General features: G+C 31.4%; 1 long non-coding RNA gene across 1 annotated transcript; it reads right to left on the bottom strand.

Annotated features, from left to right (window-relative positions):
- Window positions 1-1,890: 1,890 nt before the first annotated feature.
- On the bottom strand, window positions 1,891-3,119 carry LOC107924890 (uncharacterized). Its single transcript, XR_001691877.2, has 2 exons — window positions 2,469-3,119; window positions 1,891-2,183 (listed from the first exon to the last, which is right to left on the bottom strand). It is a non-coding gene; the product is annotated as an uncharacterized lncRNA (long non-coding RNA).
- Window positions 3,120-6,000: the final 2,881 nt, after the last annotated feature.

Here is a 6,000-nt window from a genome sequence, read left to right as displayed (position 1 = left end):
TTGAAAACATGAACCAAAAGGTTCATGAAATGAGTGAAGTTCAAATGGATGATGATTGATGTTAGAATGAATTAAAATGGTATATTGTTAAGAAGTAAAGTGTGAAAACAAGTGAATTGTGAATATATTGTATATAATTTATACGGTAAGTAAATGAAAAGAATTGAACAAATATGTTATTGTGTTTGTTATATGACTTGTATAGAATTTTTATGGTAAGTAAATGAATTTTATCTATAAAACAAATAAATGAATACTTATAATTGTTATTGTGATTTTAAGTTTAATTTTTGTATTATTAAGTGTTCGGATTATGGAAATACCACTGAGTATACCATACTCAGCATACGGTTTGTTTCCGTACGCAGGTTTAGTAAAGATAGAACGTTGAATCAGCATCCCAGTTCGATCCCGAATTCATTAAGGTAAAGTGTGTTAATTATTGGTAATGGCATGTACCTAGGATGTCTTATGTGTGTGTCATTTTGAAATTGTAAATGTAAGGATGAAATGATATTGTATGGATTTAGTGAATAATAGTGGTGAATGAATAAATATGGCCTTGGCAGTTTTGGGTTACTGCAGTAGTGTAACTTTTAAAATTCACCATAAATTTTGGAAATTGAATTAAGGGCTGAATAAAATATGAGATTAAAGCCTGATGAGCCTAGTTTCATATAGAGGAAACGGTGCATGAAATTGGATTTTATGTTATGAGATATTTAAATTGTTGTGAGACAGAGTCTGAATGACTTCGAGATCCTCTGTTCTGATTTTAGAAAATCATTAGAAATTATACAAAAATAATTATGAGTTTTAATTTATATAGTTAAAATATTTATCGAGTCTATTTTCAAGAGGGATAGACAGGAACATCATCCGAGTCCTGAATTATGAGATAAATAATTTTTAGTGAAGAGACGTCAGAACTGTTGGACAGCGAAACAGGGGAAACTTTTAGAAATAAACTGTACTAATTGGCTAAACTAAAAATTATGAAAATTTTATGGTAGAAAGGTATATAAGTCTAGTTTTAAGGAAAATTAACGGAACTTAATTTGGAGTTTCATAGCTCCAGATAGAAATATTTTAGTGAATATTGCTCAAGAAGACAGTTTTGAAATGAACATAAGAAAGTAATGGAATTGTGTGTAATTATTTTGTAAACTCCGGTAATGCTCCATAACCCTCTTCCGGAATGGTTTAGGGTTAGGGGTGTTACACATGTGCTTTTTAAAAAAAAAATTTAGTGCTACCATTATGTCAGGTGACATTGGTATATATTTTTCTAAAATAACAGTGAAAATACAAGTATACTAGTGAAAACTTTTTTTAATGGTGTCGCCAGTGTATCAAGCAGCACCGGTGAAATTAAAAAAAAAGAAAAAGAAACTAAGACAAAAAAATATTTTTTAATAAGTGTCGCCAATGTGTCTGATGGCATCACTAATAAATTTAAAAAATATTTTTTAGTGGGTGTTGTTGATGTGTCAAGCGCACCAATACAATTTAAACAAAAAAGGAAACCAAGAAAAAAATTAATCTATTAGTGGTGCTGCCGACATGTTAGGCAACACCAGCGATCCCGTGACGCTATGAGGTGACATCGCCCACTATATACACCCCCTCTTAGGCCAAAAATCTGTTTTTGGTGAAATTTTGGGTTTCTGGTGAAGTTTTTTTGTTTTCTATTGAAAAGAAAAAAGAATTGTGCTTTATACTGCAAAAATCAAGTTCGAGTTTATAAGGTTAATTTGTAATTATATTTTTTTAGTAGGATCTAATATTTTTTAAATAAAAGTTAATTTTTTTTATTTGTTATTTATTTACAGATTTAGTATCAAATATAAATAACTAATTGTAAGGCCCAAATTTTGCCCGGCCCGTTACAACACAAAAAACAAAAAATAATATTAAACCAAAAAATGTCCACAGTCCATTTACAAGCTTTGACCCAAAACCCAAAAAACAAACCCAGTTACATGACCCCATCAGCCCAAAACCAATAACTAAACCATGACCCAAGCCCCAATTTTAACTTAACCCAAATTTACAAGGCCCGATAGGCCCATAATATTAAACCAAGACAAACCCTAAGTCACCCCCCTTCTCCTGCGCCGCAACAGCAACCGGACAGCAGCTCCATGCCTCCGTACGCCCCGTACGCCAGCGCACACCCATACCTGCAGGCAAACAAACAGAGCAGCAGCGAATAGAAACAAAAATATATTGTATATTTTCGATTTATTTTTCTCTCTTTTTTCGGCTATAAAAGCCAAGCTTTTAATTGTTGTAAAGGTTACGAATAGAGGCAATATACAAAAAAAAGCAATCAAAAGCATTCGAATAGAAAAATATTAAAAAGGTGACCTTTTTAGTTCTTCTTCTTCCCCGATTCGGTGATCTTTCTTTCTTGGTTTCTTGCTTTTCTATTTGATGTATAAAAGAAACAACGAAAAAAGGCTTACCTCCGTTTTTGGTTCCCTCGAATCCTCGCTCACTTCATCGCGGTCGGAGTTTTGGGGAGGGGATTCAGAGGCTTCTGAAAGATCCTTTGGACTCACGGTCGGACGGAGCCGGATTAGGCCTTTTGTATGATGACCGTGGATCAAGTATGAAGGTCGGACGGCAGGCGAAAGGACCTAGAGTTCGGCCGAATGAATAGGAGGCTAGGCTTTAGATTTTTTTTTTTTATCGTTTTGATCTGCCTTTGAATGGTATACAACTAGTTTTAGGGTTTTCTTTAACCTGACTTTGTCAAAATCGAAACGGGCCGTTTGGTAGAAAAGGGATCCGCGCGTTGACCCATTTAGAGGCCCGGATCCGCGCCTTTTCACCTTGAAAGGTTAATTTGCGCGCATGGTCCCTTTCTTTGTGGAGCTGTTCGATTGAACCTGGTTTTGATCTCTTTGCTTTTTTTAAAATTTCCCAAGAATTCGCGCATTGCTTCAATTCGGTCCACGCCTAAGCGCCACATTTCGGGACTAGGGACATTTGCGTTTTTAGTCCCTGTTTGTTTGAGTGCATTTGATTATGGTCATTAATTCTGTTTTAATAATTAGATTTATTTATAAATTATTCTTTTGGGTTTCATGTTTATTTCAATTGATTACTTTCTATCCCAGCTTATGTTTTATTTTTAAAATTAATTTGTTATTCATCTTTTAATATATTATCTCGAATTGTTTTATTAATTTTGCATGCTTCTAATTTATCATTTTATACTTTCATTTATTTATAAATGTATATATATATATATATATTTAGTTTTCTTTTACATATATATTTCTACGTTTAAAGACTAGATTTATATTAAATTTTCTTTAAGTACACATTTTCGATTTCATATTATATTTTCTCTTAAATCTTTATGTATATAATTCATTTCTCAAGAACACATATTATTATACATATATATATATTTAGAACCTTTCACGTTTTACATATTATTTAAATCGTCTTTCACTATATGTACGTATTTAAGTTCTAGCCATTTTTCCATATTAATTTAAAATTTGTCCTATCCTTCACTTTTAAATTGTTTTACTAATCTAAGGTTTTCATATATTATTTATTTTAGATACTACTTGTTTTGTGTTGTTACATATTTTCCATTTTAAACTTGATATATCCTTAAAATCATTTTATCATTCATTTAAAAATTTTAATATATTTTTATATATACATATTCATATTTTATCCTCATATTCGGTCCCTTTTTATATATAATTTATAACGAAGTTAATTTAACCCTAGATACATTATCAAAAGTACGCATTCTTTACAAATAACTACTTTTAAATCTATTTATACATATATATGTTTTTTTATAAACACATCGCATGCATTTCTAAAGATTATATTTTATAATATATATATTTTTATTTCTTGAATATCCTATACACTATTTAAATTTTCATATAAACACTTTCTACCCTTTGTATATTCCTCGATTTTAAAAATACTCGTTCTATAATACGTTTTCTATTAATTGCATTTATATATTTAGTTTATCTTTATAAATGGTTTCTAATTGATCAATTCGCCAATGCATATATCATGTTCATCATTATTTTTGTCTTATACCATAGTCTCTTTTAATTACCGTTTTATGTCTTGTATTAATTATATCATGTTAGGCTTTGTATATTATTACGGCATACTATCGTGTGTATTGTTTTGTTTTATTTTTTTTGTAATGTATTGTTATATTATTCATTCATTATTTTGTATTGTTATATTAGTAATTCTCCGTGCATTATTGAAATTGGGTTATACTTTGAGATTAATCATATTTAATTATGTATTTTGTTAGCCGATTAAATAAAATATATTATCTTCATTCATCCATCATTGTATTTTATATATACATATCACCCTATGCTTTTATTTTTGCCTTTGGTTTCCGAAACATCATTTTATAAGTTCTAACTCTTTAAAAATAATTATTCCTTTTTTCAAGTCAAATTAATGTGTTTTAAGCTAGTTTCACAATTTCCTTTAAAACGAAGGCGATATTTGATACTTGGTAATTCGTGGAATCGTGCCCTAACATGTTGGGTTGCAATTCCTCGTTTGCTCAAAGTAATCGAAGGTCCCTTTAGAATTTCACCCACGGTTATTAAAAATCCCTTAAACGAAGGAGATTTGCGATATTTGGCAATTCACGGAATCGTGCCCTAATGTGCTGAGTTGCAATTTCTCGTTTGCTTAAAATAATCAAATATCCCTTCAAAATTTCACTCGTGTCTTCTAAAAATCTGTTAAAACGAAGGCAATATTCGGTGTTCGACAATTTGGGAATCCTGCCCTATCGTGCTGGGTTGTGACTTCTTGTTTGCTCAAAACAATCGAATATTCCTTTAGGTTTTCACTCATGTTTGTTAAAAACCTTTCAAAACGAGGGATGCTCGATGTTTGGCAATTCGGGGAATCGTGCCCTATCGTGCTGGGTTGCAATTTCCTGTTGCTTCCAAATAATCGAACATCCCCTTTGGAATTTCCCTCATGTTTCTTAAAAACTCTAAAAAAAAAATAAGGCAATGCTCGATGTTTAGAAATTCGAAGAACTGTGCCCTACTGTGCTGGGTTTTGATTTTCTCGTTGAACTAAATAATTGGGCACCCTTTTGCGGTTTTCAACATAAAAATTTTGGAAGTCAAAATTCATCACGTTTTCAAGGGCTTAAAGGATCATGTCCTATCGTGCTGGATGTGGTGCTATATTCCTCTTAGGCAAGAGAATTTTGGTGACCAATTCTGATTATTCAAATGTTATCAAAAGAGAATCACATTTCAAAAAACATTTTTTTAATTTTAGACATAAGGACAATATTTAATCGATTTGGTACCAATTTTGGGCGTAATGAGGGTGCTAATCCTTCCTCATACGTAACCGACTCCCGAGCCCGTTTTCTCATATTTTCGTAGACCAGAATCGTTATTTTAGTAAACCAAAAATGTTTTATTAAAATAACCAAATTCTTAGGTGACCCGATCACAACAAAACAAAAGGATCAGTGGCGACTCCATATTTCTGTTTTTCAAAAGTCGATTCCCCTTTTTTATAAAATTATAAAATTTTTAAATCGAATGATGGTTTCGACACTAATTTTTCGTATACATTTATTTCGAGAGAGTAATTTCACAAACAACTATTGGTTGTATATTTGAATCTCGCTAGCAAATAGGAATGAAGTTTAATAAGAATATAAAAGTCGATGATATGAAACAAAAAATTAGTGCAAAAATTGCTCGAGGTTGTGAGAGTAGGATGTCAAGACTATTTTACAAATTTCCAGTTTCATCAAATTCATAGAATTATACCGAGATGAAACTTGTAGATGATAAAGACGTAGAGACAATGTCACAATTTATTGCTTGACTGGGAATGTGAATGTTGAATTAGTTGAGTTGTTTGCTGAGTTAGCGGATGTGAAACCCGTTCAACATGTCACTCCATCAAGTCAACAATATGGAATTCAAGACTCATAGATGAAGG

This window comes from Gossypium hirsutum, chromosome A10 (assembly GCF_007990345.1).
Source record: "Gossypium hirsutum isolate 1008001.06 chromosome A10, Gossypium_hirsutum_v2.1, whole genome shotgun sequence".
Lineage (NCBI taxonomy): Eukaryota > Viridiplantae > Streptophyta > Magnoliopsida > Malvales > Malvaceae > Gossypium > Gossypium hirsutum.
Note: the sequence above shows the minus strand (reverse complement) of the source record. Positions and strands in the feature narration are given on the sequence as shown.